Below are 22,936 nucleotides of genomic sequence, written 5' to 3'. Positions count from 1 at the left end.
CACACCAGATCTGTAGGTTTGTTTGTATCAACCTAGGGGTAGATATTACACACCAAAATACAATACATTTCAACTGGAATACATTAGGGCGGAAAGGAGTGAAGAAGCAAAGTTCTATGTGGCATGAAATTATTTTTTTCTCTTTTGTTTTTGCTTTCTTAATCCATAGAGGAATTTTGACCAACATTTAAATGGCTGCCAAGTTTTATGCAACCATACTTTTCTCGAAAGCATGCTTTGGATTTTCTATGTTGTATCTTATTCTTATTTTCTGTGATAGATATCAGAATGTTCTATTCAAAACAAGCAAGTGAAGGAAAGAATTTTAAAGTCAAAGCAAAAATGTAAACAAAGTGGTGAAAAAAGTGTCTGAAATTACTCTATGTGAATTTCTATCTTCAATTCATTTGCTACAAAACATCCAAAAAATTAAAATACTCTGTTGTGAAGTATACATGCTCTAAAATTTCGTGTATTTTTAAATCTTCAAAAAATGCTTTATTATTTCTATATAAATATTTTCTGAATTTTCAAATTAAAGGTAAAATCACTTAGATATGTTTGAAATAGAAAACAATAAAAACCGACTACATGAATTTTTATTTATTATTTTTAGCAAAGAATGAGGAATTTCAAATGTATTGCTGGATCCGTAACTGTCCTAAGGTTTCACTCAATTAAAAAAATGTGTTTAATATTCCAGATCACAAATTTCTTCTTCCTTTGATGTATTTTTTTAATGTTGAACCTGAGATGAGAGTATACTTTAGGAATCAGAGTCAGATCCTAGATTGAAAAAAAAATTCCTGGATGGTTTTTAACACCAATGAGCAGTATGTGGATATATGTCCTCATATATCCTCCACGTAAATACTTTTAAATTCTCTTCACAATATTTAATTTAGATGTTTTAGCTATACATACCACTTCAGAAAAGACTGATTTTGTTCAGTGTGGTTCAAGAATATTCTACCATTTTACTCTTTCCATGTTGTTATACTTTATGTAATCAAGAAAGTCAATCATTGATCCCTTATCTGATCAGTAAGCAGAAAAAAAAAAAAAACACACATCTTTTTGCTACAAATTCATCCAACATGAGTAACAGATATATTTTAAGGAGACCTGAGATAAATTGAGTATGGCAACTATCAAATAATTTTAAATATTTTAATGTATTTTAAAGAATCAATCAGAAAAAGCAACTATAAAAGCTACCAAGAGATTATCAAACTCAAGATGTGTGCATTTTTCTGTAATATTTACCAATACAACATTTAATGCTATATTTAATCTGTAACTGCTTATAGGACTAACAGAGCTCATGACACTCAGATTGGGGATCCTTGTGTGTTCATTGCTCTAAAATCTGCTCCTAATCATTATCATGTCAATTTAATCAAAATTTATTATTCTCAAAGCATGTATATAGAATTGAGATGAATATCAAATACTGTAATCTTTTTATAAACTAATTTGTATTTTCAGGTTTTCAGGGGTTAAGAAGAAAACCACTGATTATAAACATGGGCTAACTGGTATGTCATAATTATGAGAAAAGTAGAATTTTTACTCTTGTTCAAATATCTGCCTTTAACAAAGAGGTAACATGACATGATATTTTGTTACAGAGACCTTATGATTCATCTCCTAATTTTTCTGGCATTTGAGACAATGGTTTTATGTTAATCCTTGGAAACAGGTTTATACTACTTCTATAATGAATCACCTAAATCCACACAAACATTTAAACTCCCATTTTTGAAGACTTCAGAATTATCCAGGTTTGAATTAATCTTTTTAGCCACTCAAATCGTGAAATCTTCAGAACTATAAACCAGTGGTGGTAGTTCCGTAGTATTCCCTTAACCTACAAGCAGGTAATGGTTTAATGCTAAATCATTGGCAACGCACAATTGTATAATAACCATAGTCTAACAAGATCTAAATTGTAATGAAATATTTTGACAACTATTCCCGAGGCTTCAAAAGATACTATATCCATAAAAATTTCTTTCCCCATACTAGACTGTAAGTTCCAGAGAGGTTTTGTATGTTGTACTCATAGCTAGAAGAAAACATCTAAAACACTTCCTAATACACTGCAGATGCTTAAGAAATATTCTTCAAAGCAACTACAATAAATGAATGAATGTAAAAGCAAAGCTGAAATCATATTTTGAAGTGATAATTCCTTCACAGAAAAAATATGCACATATATGGTGCTGGTCCTAGGGCTTGAATTTAGGGTCTGGATTCTTTGCCTGAGCTTTGTTTCTTAAGGCCAGTACTCCATCACTTGAGCCAAAGTTCCATATTTGTGTTTTATTGTATTTATTTAGTTAGTTTATTGAGAATAAAGAGTCTCATGGACATTCCTGTATGGGATAGCTTTGAACTATAGTTCTTAGATCTCAGCTTGGTAACTAGCTAAGGTTGTCTGCATGAGAGCCAGCTCCAGTCAGTAATATGATGATCATTTTTATCGTGGCAAAGTTACTGTTGATACATTGAAATAAATGAGAAACAGTTCTAAACTGAAAACAGGAAATGGATGATTTTGTTTTTAACTTTCAAATCGTCATTTTTTTTTTTTTTTTTTTTTTTTTTTTTTTTTTTTTTTTGGCCAGTCCTGGGCCTTGGACTCAGGGCCTGAGCACTGTCCCTGGCTTCTTCCCGCTCAAGGCTAGCACTCTGCCACTTGAGCCACAGCGCCGCTTCTGGCCGTTTTCTGTATATGTGGTGCTGGGGAATCGAACCTAGGGCCTCGTGTATCCGAGGCAGGCACTCTTGCCACTAGGCTATATCCCCAGCCCCTCAAATCGTCATTTTGAAAACATGTGGAATCTGGTAGCTCAATTGCTTAAGTAACAATATGTTCAAGTTTTCTGTTGTTACTTTAAAATATAAAAGTTTATTAGTTTGTAGTGTTTTTACTTAAAATTAAACTTCATGGAAAGGAAAGAGGACATGTAAATTCAGGAAAGCAGAAAATGGAAATGCATCTAAACTTAAAATAAGTTTGATACTTACAGTGAAACTATAAGAATACAATATTGACTCATCACTAAGCAACTGTCATTTACTATACAACCATGTAATGTGTATATATGTAATCCAGTTTTTTAAAGAATAATATGGTTTAGCATATGATAAATTGTGAATTATAAAAAATATTTTAATTATCAAAATTTATAATTTAACAGCTTAAAAACACTCAAAAATGATTGAATACATAATTGTTTTATGAGGGAGTAGCCAATGTCAAAAAATAACTTTAGGATTATGTATAGCAACATCTAATATTAAGCATTTAATATATCTTATCAATACTAAATTATGATGTTTAACTCCCTTTTCTAAAAAATGAAATATGCTGCATATTTAGGTAAACATTGTCTCATTGCACAGAAAAATGTATACATCACATAACTCAAATTAAAGCAAGAAAATGTACATTCAGAAAATTCATTTTGTATTTGAAATTAAATCACTGATATGCTATAGCTTATTACAGTTATTTTGTCATTGAATCATTTGAAATACATTTTAAAATAAGATGATTGCCATATGAGAATGATATTTGCAATGTAATTTTATTATTTAACAAAATATTTCCCAACAAACAAAAAAGTAATATGAAATGATTTACATATATAAGCATGCGTCTTTAAATGATAAATATATGTAGATTTTAAAATTGTGATCATGGATAATGACACAGGCTTGACATGCAAATTCGAAAATGTATTAATAATATTTCATAAAATATTGAACTCAAATTTCAGTACTAATTGAATAAAATGTTTTGAAAGCTTAATGATATTAGTCTATCTATACAACAGGGCTTACTGTTACAAGGCCTTAATAAAGGAATCCATTAGAAAATGTATTGAATAAACTGTCATTACATAATTAGATTTAATATTCCTTTTAATTGATCTTCCAGTATCATAGATAGTTTCCCAATTTTATAACATGCCATCTAACTCATCACAAGAGTACAGAGCAGAATAGAAGGCCCAAAGTAATACATATACATAAGAACATGTGAAAGATAATTTCATATTTAAAGAAGTTTCCATTAGATATTTATATTTGACACATTGTGGACATTATCTTCAGATATTCTGTTTCTTCTTTTAGTTATAATATTTCATCTGAAGCAATTGAATAGATATTTAACAAAATATTATATAATGACAACACTTAAAATGAAAACATGCAAACTGAAAAGAATACATACACATAATAATGTAACACAAAAAAATCAGGATACTACTAATGCGACAATTCTATTTGTATTATCATTTTGATATTCAAAGAAATTTAAGACATGTAATTGAATTTATCATTTATTTTTGTATTTCTTTAAGCATCACCCATGTCAACATTAACAGAAACAAGCTGACTGAATATGAGAATGAACTAAACAAAGTCAATCTGTGTAACATGCTACATAATACCATTTCCTATAATCAGAAAGTTCTTGGGAGAATAACGAAAGCATTCTTTATGTTAGACATTATTGATTCTGGTAAGGTAAAGTGGTGTGGGTTTGCATGTGGTAAGTTAAAAATGGTTATGGTTGTGCATACTTTCAGTGATCAAACTGGAGCATAAATGGCTAAACATTGGTCTTTAAAATTCTGAAGTATTTCTTTGATGAATTGCTACTTTTAAAATATTATAACTCCAATTGGGAGAATAGTAAGTGAATATGGAAAGAGTTTACGATTCAATTTAAAGAAATAGGTGTATATGGGAATGATAACATTTTAATATAAGATTAAAGTCTTTATTTTATACTACATAAGATTGCAGTCTTTTATTTTATTCTATAAATAAGGTATACTTTTTTTTTTTTTTTTTTTTTTTTTTTTTTTTTTTTTTTTGCCAGTGCTGGGCCTTGGACTCAAGGCCTGAGCACTGTCCCTGGTTTCTTTTTGCTCAAGTCTAGCACTCTGCCACTTGAGCCATAGCACCACTTCTGACCATTTCCAATATATGTGGTGCTGGGGAATCGAACCCTGGGCTTCATGTATACAAGGCAAGCACTCTTGCCACTAGGCCATATTCCCAGCCCAAATAAGATATACTTTAACAATTAACACACAAAATGACAGTGAAAAATAATACACACTGCACCTTGATTCTTGAGATTTTTATAGCATGAAATTAATTCATGTCAGTTAAAGAAGAAAAAAAATTAATAGTTTAGGAACAGATTTACATACTTATTTTAAAGAATAAAACAATTATTTTAAATGCAACTATCAAATTTCATGAACATATGTTTGTCACATCTATAAGAATTTAAATTTGTAAGGAATAAGCAGGAAAGGAACATTAAAATTTCCAACTAGATTTGTTGCTTACAACTTGCAAATAGTCTTAATAAAATAATAGAAAAAATAAATAAATGAAAAAATAAAATATTTGTGATTATTTAAAAAATGTGAATGGGAAGATACTTTTGTAAATTAAGTGATGCATATACTAAAACAAACCTCAAAAATATTTATTATAAAACAAATATTAAGCAAATTAATCTATATTATTTCAATATATGGATTACAAATTCTGATTTTTTTTAATTTGTTAAACCCATATACCTAACTTTGGTAAACACAAATTTATATAGAAGGTACAAAAATTTCAAGAATAATAATACAAAAGCATTAGAGAGAGTAATATGCTGGCCAACAATGACATATATATATATATACACACATATATATATACATATATACATACACATATGAGTAATCCATTAATTATCAGTCCAGCATTGTAAAAATCATGTGAAAGTGTAGATATCTTACTTCTTAGAACTACGGCAAAATTAATAGAGTTTTGGGAACCTTAAAGATATCTCAAAGAAGTTACTGAAATTTTTCCATAATTTTGCTTTAATATCAATGTAGAAAATCAGGCTTCTCTATCTTATAAATCTCTTTTTCATACACCTTAAAAAATCCACACTATTTGCACTATTGATCCTGGGGCCCATACTTGTTAAATTTTGCTATACATACCCACAAATACACATAAGAACTTTAAATAAGCCACCGAATATGAACTACTTGCTTTTCATGTAGGAAAGCATAGTAACCTAAAAGTAAAAGACCTAGTTTAAGAGTCAGATTCAGGCAATCATTGATGGATTTCACAAGAAGGGAAATAGCCTTTTCATCTCTATATAAAACATCAAAGAGGATCACCCAGGTCAACACCCCTTTGTGATAGCTTCTCTCACCAATGAACTAGAGCCGATCTACCTGTGATATAGATTTACTCCCAAATGAAGAAAATAAAACTTAGCATGCTCTTACTCTATTGCATTCTGTGGAGAAATATATGAAGTATGTCTGAGTTCACATAAGATTTACAGTCATTTATGGATAAAATAGAGTAAAATATGTTATATGAGGACCAGTATTTCACAGTCTTGAGGTATGAAATGATATGAATGTGTTTTTTTTTTCATTCTCCTAGGAAGAATATTAAGTCAGTTTGGAATATATATGTGTGTGTGTGTGTGTGTGTGTGTGTGTGTGTGTGTGTGTATTATACATACACAAACATGGAGTGTGAAGCTTGTCTTATGACTATTTAATAAACATATCTGATACTCGATTTATCACTAACTTATAACAGTTCCAATAACTTATATGTAGAAGTACAGACTTCATTACTAATAGATGGGTGGAGAAAGATATGGTTGGCTAAGAAAAGCCTTCTACTGTATAATTGTAGAGGACTATTATGGTGTCAGCTGTGGAATGCTTCTGAGCTACAGGTGCAACTCTGCATAGATATGCCAAAGTAAAGCAGCTTAAGAGGAAGCTCATGCCATAAAATAGTATTATGTTTTCCTCCATCACTCTACAAACACTTCATTTCAAGGAAGCTAATGAAATCAGAGGTAGAACAACTGGCATGACTATAAATGTTATGTTGGCTTAGAAAAATGGCATGCACATTGGAGGAAGGAAAGAATTACCTTCAGAAATACTAATCCCCCATAATTTTCCTTCAAAGGTAATCATTATCCTAAAAGGCAGTTATGTTTACTCATTGCATATTGAATTCTTATGATTAATTATGAATTATATGTGTTCTATCATAGGCATATATTTTAATTGATGGGTAAACCTTGACACCTTACTCTTTCTTTATGCCATTTACTCATATATATATATATGTATATATATATACACACACTCACATATATATATATACCTTGAAGTTATTAACTTAAATGTTTTTATACTATTAACGAATAATTATCAGCACTGTTAAATTATGTTTAAGGGTTTACACAGTATATACTTAACTTCAAGTGTGCTATTGAAATTTGGCTTGATTCAGGCAACAAATTATTTAAAATTCAAAAAAAAAATTAATCTGTGTGACCGAGAATGATTTTAGGCATATATACTTTAACATTATGACACCTAGAAATTTCTCTTTGGTTCTTTTTATATTTAGGAACAAACTTTGATGTATATTGTGTTATAAATCAGACTGTTAATTCAGCTTTAATTCAAAGAAGCCCAAGAGATGAGATAGATACATATGTGATTCAACTGCAAATAAAATCGTGAAATTTAGAACAGAATTTACTTGCTGAGACAAACAAGGTGTGAAATTTGAACAAAAAGTCCAGATTAAGTAAAACATGGACCAAAAAATCCAGAAACTGGTTTTGGTTTACATTTTTGTAAATATTTAAAGTGAAACTATTTTTGCACTCATTTCAGAGAATGCAAATGTTATATTCTTAGGTGTACTTCTGCCCTCTCTTCCTCCTATAACACAGAGAATGAAGATTGGTTTCCTCAATGTTTGGGTTCTAAATACCTTACCTATAAGTTTTAAAAGATCTGCTTCTGCTTCTCTGCTATTTCAGAAACATGAACTAATTACAAATGACAGCATCATACCTATTTTTATTTGTTTTTATAATCAGAGCAATATTATGTGTTCATTACAGGATTTCACAAGAACTGGAAAGACTTTGAAAACCCTGGACTATGCTCACTAATCAGAAGGAGAATACCTTTTAGATAAAGAAACTAGTGTAGATTAGATGATAGGAAGATTATAACTCTTAGATAGAGAAATTTTTTTAAATGTCACTTGAAAGTAAACTGTAAAATATACAAGGTAAGCTCAGAGAACTGTAACTTTTCACTCAGAGTTATCAAAAGATATAAAAAGAAAAAGACAGAAAATATATGATACGCCAAAAAAGGGAGAGAATGTTAAATTTCAGGAAATTAAGACTTCCAATCCCTTTATTTGAGCTTCACTTTCTAATTTATTAGAAGACAGCAATTGAGAAGATAGTTCGATGTATTAGTTTATTGAACTCTACTGTGTGTGTGTGTGTGTGTGTGTGTGTGTGTGTGTGTGTGTGAAGCTGCTTGGGCGCTGTTAATGGGTGTGCTAATGTGTGTATATTATATGTCCATAAATTTATGAGTGATTACATGAAGGTGTGTGAGCAAATCTTTTCACACATGTGTATGCACATGTATACATATGCACATGTGAATATGGGTGTGTGTGGAGCAATTCATGTTAGATCTGTTTGAATTAGTTGGATCTATTTGGAGTTGCTATTGTAATCAAAGCATTCTGAAGATAATGAGACTGATCCTATGTCCCATGAAAGCATCTCAAAAATAGAAATGTGAAAAAATCTCCATCACCAACTTTCTGTACCAGAAAGAACATTTCAATGTCTAGAAATATGTAAATATATCAGGCTAGAAATTCCTTATTGAAAGGCACTGTAGGATCTATACAGAATTAGAAACTTTCTGGTTAATCTGGAAAGTATAATAACAAGTGTGTGTGGTGTGTGTGTGTGTGTGTGTGTGTGTGTGTGTGTGTGTGTGTGTATACCAAAGGCTAATTGAAACCAATGTTCCAAATAAATAACACACCAAGTTTTGGATATAGTAAAAACTGAGCCTCATGGTCCCTGAAAATACCAGATGCTAAAAGCAGCAGGGAGAGTCCGGTGTGAGCAGCACAAATGTGACTGTGAATAAAGCTGTTGCCTGACCCCTAAAGCCAACCATACATGTTGAAGAAAGATAGTCAAAATATTCAGAAAAAGGTCTTCTCTGAAGTTTGTAGAAATATGGAGATTAAGATTAAAATGGAACTTAAGTATAAAAGGAGAGTTTGACATTCTACAGAATGATCTGAGTTAGATTAATTGAAGAATTAAGACAATGGAATAAGATGTCATGATGAGAAGCATGTATTTTTGGTGGTCCACTTGATAAGTTCGTTTTGAAGTTTTATTCACTAATATGTTGAAAACACAAAACAATTGCATATCCTCTCTTCTAAAAGAATTTCAGACAGTTTAGATACAATTAATCTAAAATTTAAAGGGAAATAACTACCAATAAATTGAAGATAATTTAAAGATAAAATAGTACATACTGATTAGAATTTTAAAAGTATAAAATGTTTTATGTATAAAAGAAGAGTGGGATTCTTTCTTTCTTCTTCCTCCTTCCTTCATTCCTTTCCCTCCCACCCTCCCTCCTTTCTTTCAGCCCTCCTTTCCCCCTACCTCCTCCCTCTGTCCTTACATCTCCTCTCTCTCTCTCTCTCTCTCTCTCTCTCTCTCTCTCTCTCTCTCTCTCTCTCTCTCTCTCTCTCTCTCTTCCCTCACACAAAGGTTCACTATGTTGCCCAGGAATAAAATAAATAAAATAAACAAAAAAGAAAAAAAAGAGGAGGAGTTAGTCCTTGGAAGGTTACTGGAAAATTAAAGAAAAATCTGTCACTGAAAAAATTGAGAGTCCAAGTTCTGGAAATTATATAGCTATTTCTTAACATGTTACAATCCCATACTCTCCCCCCCTATTTCAAATATAAATGTAGGCTTCCATAGGTATGAATGTATAGTTACTTAGAATTATAATACATAATCAAGTGACTCAATGCCTAAACAATATTGACTATACTGAGTAAAATGAATGGAACTATATATTACTAGTGATATGAATGCCTTTGTTCTTTTTTCTGGACAAGAAATATCTGTAAGAGTCTGGCATGGAATGAAGTGTACCCAGCATAAAGCATTCCATGAACAAACTTCAGAAACAGGGTATTAATTCTAAAATGATATCTTCTAGACTTAGGAATTTTAAGGCATTATTTGAGGTCTAAAAACTATAAAGGCTAATCAAGCATAAAGATTTTTTACTTTATGGGAACTACTGGATGTACACAGAGGACTATAATCAAGAGAAGGTGAGTAAGGAGAAAGATCATAACTAAATTGTTGTATAAGGAAAAGTATGGTGTAGGGTATATTTGAGCAGTGAAAGCAGTTGTGGAAGGGAACAATTGAGGTCAAAAGAAAAAAAATGTGTACAAGGCTGGAGAGATATGGAAGAAACACATTGAAAATGACAGTGAATTCAATTTTTTTGCAGATAATGTGAAAGGAATTTCAAAAGAGAATCTGTAAATAATAACTTCAAATGTACCACATGAAAGCAGGTGTTTGTTGTTCTTTGGGTCAGTAAGAAATCATAGTTTTACTGTTAAAAAATTATTTGATTGAAGAAACCTTTCATAAGTTTTATATGTTAAGTCTTATTTTTTTAATTTTGAACCAGACTTAGAGGTATAATGAATATTTAATTTCAAATTTTAATTAGGAAATTCTTAAGCAACAGCAATTTATCTATTAAAAGTTCTAAAATACTAAGTTCTTTTTTCAAATAAATAAAAATGTAACCATTCTAACCACGCCTCAGTGTTTTAATTTGTAAAACACTTTACAATATGATGAGAATGGGAGCAGAAATAGTCAAGTGAAATAGAAAGTCTTAAATATTTTTTACATGTGTGGAAAGCTAAAGTTAGATCCTTACATATTATTCAGCATTGGAATAAATTCCACATTTTTCATTTGGTTAATTATATAATTCTTTCATTTATGCTTTTAGTGCTTAAATGCTTATATGTACATATACTAGTACACAGGTTTTATATTCTATATTCATTTCCCTTTACATATGCATGTATACAAATGCACACATATTTATATTTTTTAACCGTATATCAGCTACTTTTCCAGAGCCATAAAAGTAAAGACTTTGCCTCTCTCATTAACTATACTGTCCTTCGCAAAATATTTAGAACACCCCTAGAATATTCTTACTAAGCATTTTTGAATAAATAAATGTCTATGAATTCTTAAGTGCAGATCAAGGTGAGATTATGAGAGTGAATTCAATGTGGTCTCTTATGGAATTTTCATAATATCATGATATAAATAAGGGACGAGGTAACAAACAGTACAAGTAATGTATCCAATGCCTAACGTATGAAACTGTAACCTCTCTGTACATCAGTTTGATAATAAAATTTTGAAATATAAAAATAAATAAATAAGTATGAGAAATTGTATCTTATTCATAGAAGACTGTCTTACCTTCCCCATAGAAGTATATATTATCTGTTTTGTTAGGTAATTGGAATAATAGAGTCTGACACCTATGGAACTATTTGATTGTAGGAAACAAGGTCTTAATTTCACTGTTTAAGACATCACTATAATATCTCTATTTCAAGGCCAAAAAACGTTAATTTTTTCAGCATTGAAATATAGTTCAAAGACAGACCTAGAACAAGTACAATATGGAAACAATATTTTAAATGCATATTAATAAACTGCTTTGTTGAATGGCAACTTGTTCATATAACTGCTTAATGATAACAGTAAAGATGTAAAGTTAGGAATTGTTTGAGTCTGCAGTCCTAATTACATCTTAAGAGACCAGCACTTAATAACTAAATGTAAATTATTTTATATTTATTATTTTTCTTCCTTTGTGATGAAAACTGTGATTCTCAAGGATGGGAATCTGTGAATCCAGAAACAAAATACTTAGTCTCTGAGGAAGAAGGGGCAAAAATGATATCCGAAGGATGGGTTTCTTTTTGAGATAATCAGCTTAAATTTAAAAAAAAAAAAGAAATTTTGAAATATTCACATAGGCTAAAAATATCTTTGTTTCTTCAACTATGAGAGTTAATTTGCTTTTTCTGTGCTGACATGAAAGTTGAAGGTCAGAATTTTAAGAGTTTAAATGAAGGCAGATTTCCATATTTATCATATTGTGTTGAAAGTCAGAAGATTGCATTTGATGAAGTTAAAACTTGAAAGTTATACATCTTCCTTCCAATGGTTCCTGCCATATCTTTTTAGAAGATATAGACCTCCCCTTTAACTTGTTTTACTAAAGGACATGTAATTAGCCATTTGATGCCTATCATAGTTGACCTCCATAGTTTTATAGATTTCAAGTTCATGAAAAATGCATAAATACTTATGAATAAGGTGCTAGGAATGTGGCTTAGTGGTAGAGTGCTTGCCTAACATGGATGAAGCCATGGGTTCAATTCCTCAGTACCACATAAACAGGAAAAGCCGGAAGTGTCATTGTGGCTCAAGTGGTAGAGTGATAGCCTTGAGCAAAAAGAAGCTCAGCAACAGAGCTCAAGCCCTGAGTTCAAGCCTCAGGACTGGCAATATATATACATACATACATACATATATATTATATAATGATAAATTTGAGAAAGAGTAGAAAATAGTGTGTGCTTTTTAGTAATTTAATATAGAACTAACTGGTGTTGAAATTGGTCATTCTCATTTATTTTATCTTATTTTTATATTTTACTCTTCAAAAGTTTTATTTTTCTTCATTTCATAGTATAAAAACCAGGGGAACATAGGATATTTTAGTAATCTTGTAAATTTTTCCTATGCATGACTTTTCATAAGGGTGGTTTTGCTATGTTTAAACTATGAATAACGTATTTACTGATAGAATTACACTAATAGAATCCCTAAAACACTTTCAATCATAATATTGAATTGGTTTAAAAGAAAAGAAATAAGCTCTGAGAAAATATTATAGCTAACATATATTTTGAGGATAAAGAACAAAATAACAATCTCAAAATATGAAGATTTCATTTCATTCTTTAAGAAAGAAAATGAAAAAGAATCTAGTTTTGTAATGGTGGCAATCCAGGATTTGATCCAGAAACTCTGTTGTGGTATTACACAAAACCTAGTAGTGTTTTTATCTTCAGACGATGCCACCAAAGAAAACCAATATTTCCCCAACCTACAAATCAAATTGTACAAAAGGTATAGGCCACCTAAGTATACCCTTAATAGGGTATTTCTACCACTTCTGAGAAGACATTGACCTCAATAGAGCTCATTAATTTTCCTAACTGACATTTTATGGTCTTCCTCACAGAAAACAATGAAATGATGATAGAAATAAATTATTCTAACACTATTTACCTAAAGAGGGATGTTATCTTTTGGGTAGATGCCCAAAAGTGGGCCTGCTGGGTTTTTGGGGAGTTCTACGCTTAGCCTTCTTAGGAACCTCCACACTGCTTTCCATAGGGGTTGAACAAGTTTGCATTCCCACCAACAATGTAGTAGAGTTCCCTTTTAGCCTCATCCTCTCCAGCATTTGTTATTCTTAGATTTCCTGATAATGGACATTCTTACTGGGGTAAGGTGGTATCTCAATGTTGTTTTGATTTGCATTTCTTTTATGGCCAGTGATGTAGAGCACTTTTTCATGTGACTCTTGGCCATTCTCATTTCCTCTTCAGAGAAGTCTCTTTTTAGGTGTTTAGCCCATTTGTTGAGAAGGCTGTTGGTTCTTTGTTCGTTTTGGAGGAGTTTAACTTTTTGAGTTCTGTGTATATTTTAGATATCAGGCCTTTGTCTATTGTGTGGCTGGTGAAGATCTTTACCCAATCAAGCAAGATCACACTAAAGCCACAAACGCAACTATGTTCATCTCAACACAACTTGTCATCGCCAAAACATGGAACCAACCTAAATTCCCTCAGTAGATGAGTGGATCAGAAAATTGTGGTACATATACACCATGGAATTCTATGCCTCCATCAGAAGGAATGACACTGCCCCAGTTGAAAGGAAATAGAAGCACTTGGAAAAAAATCATACTAAGTGAAGTGACCTAGACCCAAAGAAACACAAACCCTATGATGTCCCTTATAGAGAATAGCTAGCACAGGAATAAGCTAGTCATGGTAGAAGACCAAAATACCCCTATAACTACACGCATATGACCACATAAGAAGATGCCAAGTGAAATGAACTCCATGTTACAAAAAAAGAGTTATACCACTGTTGTAATTATTCTCAGCATGCTATGTGAACTCGTACTACTTTTTTTCTCTTTTTCCTTGTCTGTTTGACTGAGGGGTTTGTTTTGTTTCTCTTGAAGTCCCTTCCTGTGCTGTACCCTCGCTACCACTGTACTACATCCGAGTACCCTGGATATTGTCTGATACGTGTAATAGAACTGGGGAAGGGAGAGGGAATACCAAAATCGAGAGTCAAAGAACAAAAAGACAAACCATTCAAAAAGCAACACTTAGAAACCATTTGGTGTAAAACAACTGCACAACTCTTGGGGGGAGAAGGGAAGGAGAGTGGGGAGGGGGGAAATGAGGGAGGAGGTAACAAGTAGAATGAAAGATGTACTCAGTGCCTTTCATATGAATCTGTAACCCCTCTGTATCACACTTTGACAATAAAGAAAAAGAAATGCAAAAAAAAGAGGTATGTTATATATTTTTCATGGTTTTGATGACATTTTTTGGACTAGAAAGCATTTAATAAGCAGAATTTTTTTAGTAAAAGGTGTCCATCAAATTAAGAGTAGAACACTGACCACTCTTTACAAGATAATATGGAACAAAATTCTATTATAGGATCTAAGGCAAATTGTTCCCTTCAGATTGACTTTGTCCTGCAGTCCTATTTATCATATAATTATAAGTGAGTACAATATGTGGAGCCATTAAGTTAGCTGCACAGCAAAAGAAGCAAGGTAATGTAGCATGAAAATGCATGATAAATTATATAGGAGGAATCTCATAGGGAGAAAAGAATAGTACAAGGTAATCTATATCCAAAGGTAAACTAAAAGCGTTCAAACCCAAAGAAGAGTGGTTGACTGTTGTGGCAAAAGAAGTTATTGTGCCCTTTATTGCAAGTAAAAGAACTTCCTTTCCCTCTCATGAGTGCTATGGAATGATCTTTTCAATTCAAAGTCTTTAATCCTGCATTTAGGAGGTATGTTTATTTCAAGGTAACTTTATAGTGAAATTAGCCAACTCAAAGATAAAACTTAAAGTAAATCAACCCTGTTTAGCATTTCTTATGCAGAACACTTTTGGAAAGCAAGTAGGTGAACCAGAGAGTAACATTTAAATTTGCTAATTATTCCTGGTTGTCATGATTAATAAATGTTTTAAAATACCTAAATAGTTCAGTTTTTCATATACAGCTATCATACTTGTGAAATAGGGAGCAAATTTCTTTACCAGAAAAATAAAACAAAATGGACTGTATAAAACTAAGCAACAGGGCTGGGATGTAGCTCAGTGGCAAAGCTCTTGCCCAGCAAGTGCAACGTCCTGGGTTCGATCCCCAGTACCAAAAGAAAAAAAAGAAAGAAAGAAAGAAAAGACTAAAAAAAAAAAACAACAAAAAAAAAAAAACTAAGTAACACACAAAAGAATGTTATTAATTCACCGTCTTTGTAGACTCTTAGAGCCATCGGCGTTTCTCTTCTAGTTTCTTAAAGATCACAATACTTTGTGACTATATTTGTTGTATTGAAAAAGACATTTATGGTATGGATCTGACAAAGTGAGCCTAAGCATTAATATAAAGATAAGAAAGAAAATATTTCTAAAATAATGTATATATTCCAGGTATTAAAAAGAAGTGCAGTCAGATGCTTTACTTTTTGTGTTTTGTCTTTCTTTCTGTTTTCTCCTTTTATCTGGTTTTCTTTTTTTAATTTTTATTGTCAAGTTGATGTACAGAGTAGTTACAGTATGCCAAGCAGTGAGCACATTTCTTTTCTAACTTTCTCTTCTTCCCTCATTTTTCTCCCACCTTCCCTACAAAGAAGGCCACTCTTTCTGATAGAGGCATAGAATTCCACTGTGTATATGTACCATAATTTCTTGATCTATTCATCTATCGAAGGGCATCTGTGTTGGCTCCATTTTGCTATGGTAAATAATTCTATAATGAACATGATTGTGCTGGTAGCTTTAGTATGGCCTTCTTTGTGGTCTTTTCATTTAATTGTAGCAAGAATTGACAAGGCACAGCACCCAAAAGGTAGATATAATGTCAGGAACTAATAACACCTCTCAAACCTAACTCTCATTATTAATGGACTTAACTCACCAATTAACTGGGATAGATGGAAAAATGGGATCAAAAAGCAAGATCTATTTTTCTTCTGTCTTCAAGAGACATATCTTGCCCACAAAAGCCAACATATTCTGAAAGTGAAAGGCTGGAGTAAAATCTATCATGCAAGGGCCCCCATAATGCAGCTGAAGTTGTAATCCTAGTATCAGATAAGATAGACTTCAAATTAAAATTAATGAGAAGAGGCAAAGAATGTTATTGCACCTAATAAAGAGATCTCTTGTACAGGAGGATACAACCACCCTAAATATCTATATATCTGTTTTTTATTTCTGTACCTTTTGTATTTTACGTAATTTTATCTGATTTGGATAGGGGAGGGGATAGGACAGAAATGGAGAAATAGAGGGGGAACAAGTTTGGTAGTGATACTCACTAAATAATACGTTGTAATTGAACTATATAACTTGGGAGGAGAGAAATTTGGAGGGAAAAACACTGGAAGAAAATGATGGAAGAAATATTCAAAAAGAAACGTGCTATATATCTGACTTATTTAACTATAACCCTTGTGTTCCATACATTTACAACATTTTTTTAAAAGAGAAGACTAGAGTTTTCTTGACTCCTCTTATTTGAAATATGTCTTTTAATTTGCATGGAATGAGGAGGGCAATGGTAATTTATAAATGCCTTATGAATTCTAAGTTCTAAAGTTAGAAGCATTCTGAAATGCAATGCTTTCTTGTAACAGGACACTTCTAGCCTCATTGGCTAAGAAGGGCTAAAATGTCACCAATTAGTCACTTACTAATGGATTTTGAGCAGTTAGCGTGTAGCTCAATTTTTAATGTAATGTAACCATAATTATTTTAAACTTAAATTTAGTAGCATGTAAGGCAAAACATTTTTGGTTTAAGATGACATCATTGTTTCAGTGGATTATACTTTACTTTTACTGTTGTACCCTAAATGATTGTGTAAGTTGTATTTCAAAAATATGCTGAAACATAAACTCTGCAACATTAAATGTACTTATTAGATTATTTTATGAAGAAAGCAAGGGTCACGGATATCTAAGTAAATAATAGTGGATAATAGTACTAAGGAAGTCCTATTTTAATTATAAATAAATGATCCTTCCCTTCTATTAAATATCAACTATTGTCAAAGGAAAACTAGTCTTCAAAATAAGATATAACGTACATATTAAATTCCACTTAGAATTTCAAGATGCAGTATGAAAATATGATGGAAAAACCTTTAGTTATGTGACTAAATATTTTGTGAAATATTAGTTAAATGTAATTGGTAACTATACCTATGAGTTTTCTTATTATATGCTTGACTACAAGAAAGCTTATAGTTTTATAAATCTATGTGTCATATTATTGATTCTCTCTCTCTCTCTCTCTCTCTCTCTCTCTCTCTCTCTCTCTCTCTCTCTCTCTCTCTCTCCTTTTTTTGTTCTTTTTGCCAGTCCTGGGGATTGAACTCTGGGCTTGGGCATTGTCCCTGATCCTCTTCTTGCTCAAGATTAGCACAATACCACAGCACCACTTCAGACTTGTTTCTGAGTAGTTTATTGGAGATAAGAGTTTCATGGACTTTCCTGTCTGGGCTGGCTGTGAAAAGTTATTCTCAGATTTCATCCTCCTTTTTTTATTTTTTTGTTCAGTTCTCGGGCTTGAACTCAGGGCCCAAGCACTATCTCTGGCTTCCTTTTGCTCAAGGCAAGCACTTTACCTCCTGAGCCACATAGCCACTTCCAACTCTTTCATTTATGTGGTATTGAGGAATCGCACCCAGGGCTTCATGCATGCTAGGCATGCACTCTACCCTAAGCCACATTCCCAGCCCCATCTCAACCTCCAGAGTAGCTTGGATTACAGATACCAGCAACAAGTGCCAGGCTCTCTTTTGATTTATGTTCTGCATAGTACCTGATAGCAGTTCATTAGAAGGTAAAGAGAGCTATGACTTCCCAAAGGAATGAATACTGAAAACATTTCCTAGTGAAGGAAAGATACCAAGAAAGCAGTTTGAGATGCGATCACTGTGGACTGTATTTTCTAAGTTAGAGTTTACGGTACTGAGAAGTTAGGGAATTTATTCAGGTTTGCAGTGAATTCACCAATTTCACCAAGATTTACCTATTTCTAATCCAGTGATCTATCCACAAAAAGGTGTGAAAAAAGACATTAAGCTTGTGCATCAATTTCCACTTCCTCTATTCTTCCTCCTTCCTTCTTTTCTCTCTGTTTCTTCTTACAACCCTCAGCTTTCCATGTCTCTTTTCCTGTGTCTCTCTTTGTGTGTTCTCTCTCCCTCTGTCTCTCTGTCTCTCTGGCTCTTGCTCTTTCTTTGGTTTACAAACTCTCCCAGTCTACCACTCTCTGTGTCTTTGTCTCTGTGTCTCTCTGTCTCAATCTCTGTCTCTTTCTATCTGTCTCTGACTGTCTCTGTCTCTCTCTTACATATACATTGATGGTGTTTATAGCTTTTCATGATATTGAAAATCTACAAAACTAAATACCTTTTTTGAAATCTGAAAGGGTTACATTAAGAGAAAATAGTGGATCTTGCTAGTATGATAGTTACAAGAGTTCTAAAAAGATGCATATAGTAAGGGGGATATATAATGTAACAACACAACAAGGTTATTTTCTTCTTGTGTAAATAATGCAGTGTTTTAATTTGATGTGTTTTCAGCAGAGGTTCCCTGGGCATTATGAAACCTTTCACCTCATTTGGAAGTACAGAATTCTTCTTGGTTTTCTCAGGATGTCAGCACTACCTGAACTAATAGGAAAATTGAAAACTACATAATGATGAGCTTTATTATTCCTTGTTTTAGAAATATATATACAGTGTCAATGAATACAGTCTATTAAGATTTCACATAGTTGAATGGTAAGATATTTATCTGTTAAATAATTGTATTGTATGATGGGGACATTTTTTTCATAATAGCTACTATATGGAAATCTATAATTAACAGCCTATTTGTTTAATCAGCAAAATGCAATCATTATGCATTATTCAATGCTTTTTTGGCCAGTCCTGGGGCTTGGACTCAGGGCCTGAAGACTGTTACTGGTTTCCTTTTGCTCAAGGCTAGCACTTTGCCACATAATCCACTGTGTCACTTCTGGCATTTTCTGTTTATGTGGTACTGAGGAATTGAACCCAGGGCTTCATTCATACAAGGCAAGCACTGTCTCACTAGGCCACATTCCCAGCCCCATGCATTATTAAATGTAACTTTTCAATTAATGCTTTTTAAACAAATAATGTATTTGAAAATGTCTTTCAAGTAAGTCTTAGTCAAACAGTAAAAGCAATCATGCTACCTTGTTATGGATATGAAGACAGTAATAATAAGAGCAAATAACTTATAGAAGCCTTGCTTCCTGCCAGAGACTTACCCAAACTCTTATATATATATATATATATATATATATATATATATATGTTATATATATATATATATATATATAGTTATATATATATATATATATATAACTAATTTATCAACAGCCATTTGCTTTCTTTTACATATTTAATCAGGGATAGTATATTTCCAAAATTTCAATTATTTATTTCTGAATTAACATCTAATTTACTTAAATTTTTTTGTTTTTTTCCAAAGACAACTTTTCTTCCAATAGTTTGGAATTTGAGGTTAACTAAGGTTAGGGCATTAGCATTGGACTTAGTCTCAGAGAGCTGTAAGGCTTAAGACCTAGTTTAGGTATTGCATAATGCAACCTTGCTTAATTCTTTTTGACAAAGCTGCTCTTTGCTCAAATAAGACATCTGAGGGAATGTGTCCTTTTCTGGATGCATACATCAATTCCCCAGCTTAGTAAGAGGGCACATGGTTTTCATTGTCAGCTCTGACTTGCCATATAGTCGGAGTGTCCTTGGGCAGGTGATAGTTGTATAATGTCCTAGGGTCTTTGTATCATGGGAAAATAGAGGGAAAAATTTAATTAATGAGAGTTTTTGAGGATTATGCAAAATAAAGCAATGCAAATGTTTTACAGTTTCTTACAAATGATGCAACTTTTAATCACTATTTTAATATTGTATGGGGCAAGCATCCATAGGTAGATGCTGGAGATGAAGAAACAAAGAAATTTTTTTTAATTCTTAGGTAATTTTGTTCTACTCAGTTCTACAATATTGCAGTAGAACTCAAAAATACATTTTGTGAGACTGTGAAAGACTACAAAATAGGTACACATTTCAAACGTAGAACTCAAAAATACATTTTGTGAGACTATGATAGACTACAAAATATGTACACATTTCAAATAGGTGTGTTTTTAGACTGAGATGTTTGCTTGGAAGTTCATAGTTTTATAAAAGATCAAGCTTACTGAGAACTTAGTACATGAAGAAACAAAACTTCTGCCCACCATCCAATGAGAAGTACAAATTGAACCTTAATATAAAAAGCATTGTGGAGGATGCTGAACACTCAGAGTTCACTTACACATCTACCAATATTTTAAACTCCATTAGCTAGATAGTTTTCTTCTCAAATCTTAAGGCACGTTCTACTAGGAAAAAAAAAGTGAAGTCCTTTAAAGACACACCCACATTCAGCTGAGTGGAAATATACCTTCAAATCATATGTCTTCAGCTGGTTAGTAATTCATATTTTACTGAAGGATGAGTATTAGGAGGCAGATATGTGCAAGTGAGTTAATCAGAATCAAGGCCTTGTGTTAGCTATACAATGAAAAAGATAAATGATGATTTGTAGTAGAAAACATGACTTAAAATATAAATAAAGAGTGGATGGGAAGCACAAATAAACAAATCATACAGTACAAGATGTAGAACTGACTGCACAAAGAAATATTCTCAGGGACTTTTGGCAACAAAATGATTGCATTAAAAGTTTATTTAGAGATAGTACACTAAATATTTGTGTGTTTATATAGACATAATATTAATTTAAAGCTCAAATCCCATTCATCCTACAGCTTTTTAATGTAAAAAATAAATTGATCATCTCTTCTTTGTGCTCTATAAAAATATTAGAGAAGAATGTATTTTTAGGTGAGAGTAAATTTAAAAGGATGTTAGTAATACTACCAATATTTAAAAGAAGTATGAAGTTATGTTATAAATTATTTTAAAACTGCCAATGGAATATTTATTCTCTCAAAACTACTAATTTATAACATAAACTGAAAATAATACAGTTGGTATGCAAGAAAAAGTATTTTGAGATAAATATTCAAACATATTGCTGATGATTTTTCCCCAGAGATGATTCTCGCTAACAGTCACAACACACCACCCTATAAAAATATGTATTCATGTATAAACATGTATGTTAACTGCTCCTGGAAACGTAGTAATAAATTTCTACAATATTGACAAGAAGTATCTACACCATTCCCATGACTAAAGAATAACTGAATTGTCTGAGGAAAAGCTATTCTGTTCTCATACATGAAGATTTCCCATCTGAACCTTGGAATCCAGTATGGCTCATGTAGACAACTGTCAAATTACAATTAGGGACTTCACAATTAGTATGGTGGGACATGTAATCATTACTCCTCTCTCCTCCCTGACCCTGGATCTCTTTTATGCTTTGAAGTAGTCCAGGCTGATAATCTTTCTTTCTTTCTTTCTTTTCTTTCTTTCTTTCTTTTCTTTTCTTTCTTTCTTTCTTTTTTTCTTTCTTTCTTTGTTTTGTTTCTCTTTCTTTCTCTCTCTCTCTCTCTTTCCCTCCCTTCCTTCCATCCTTCCTTCTTTTCTTTTTTGTGAGTCATGGTGTTTGAATTCAAGGCCTGGGCACTGTCCTTGAGCCTCTGTGCTCAAGACTAGCATTCTACCAGTGCAGTGGAGCTACAGAACCACTTCAGGTTTAGGGAGGGTTAATTGGAGTTGAGGCTCACAGCAACTTTTCTGCCCAAACTGGCTTTGAACTGCAATCTCAGATTTCATCCCCTTCTCAGTAGCTAAGATTACAGGTCTGAGCCACCTATGCCCTGCTTGATAATTCTCTTTGTTCACATGTTGAAATGGAAAACATATACAAATAGGCTAGGCAATGACTCCCTGCCTTGATGCTTTGATGTGCTCTCTCTCTCTCTCTCTCTCTCTCTCTCTCTCTCTCTCTCTCTCTCTCTCTCTCTTTCTCTCTCTCTCTCTCTCTCCAGATAAATAGATATAGATATAGATATAGGTATAGATATAGATATACATCTGTTGCAGTATCAAATCTGTTCTTTAGTTTTACTTGCAAAATATACAGTTTTACAATTGCTTCCAAAGAGAAATACTCTTCCTTTGCCAAACATGGGCATCCTCAGCTATGATAGTTTGTAATGTAAAGACTTAACATTTTCAGATTTTACCATGTCTCTTAGATTCAACTAATATAATTGATCTAAATATTTCCAGTATTTGTTCCTCATGGCTGTGACATGTACTTTTTCACTTATCCCACATGAGCGCTGATCACCTTTAGCACTGAAACATCTTTATTTACTATCTAGCTGATGTTCATGTAGAACCTCCCAATATCTTTGAATTTGCACTGTACCTATGCTATTAATGGTTTTGATTATGTTACATAGGAGAAGAAAAAGCTCACCATAACCAGACAACTAATAATTG

The 22,936-nt window shown here is 32.3% G+C and overlaps 1 protein-coding gene across 3 annotated transcripts in view; it reads right to left on the bottom strand.

The window, feature by feature from the left end:
• Csmd3 (CUB and Sushi multiple domains 3) overlaps positions 1-22,936 on the bottom strand; it is an 860,328-nt gene that overhangs the window by 541,814 nt on the left and 295,578 nt on the right. The window lies entirely within an intron of this gene.

This window comes from Perognathus longimembris, chromosome 12 (assembly GCF_023159225.1).
Source record: "Perognathus longimembris pacificus isolate PPM17 chromosome 12, ASM2315922v1, whole genome shotgun sequence".
Taxonomy (NCBI): Eukaryota; Metazoa; Chordata; class Mammalia; order Rodentia; family Heteromyidae; genus Perognathus; species Perognathus longimembris.
This window is presented reverse-complemented; position numbering and strand designations above follow the sequence as displayed.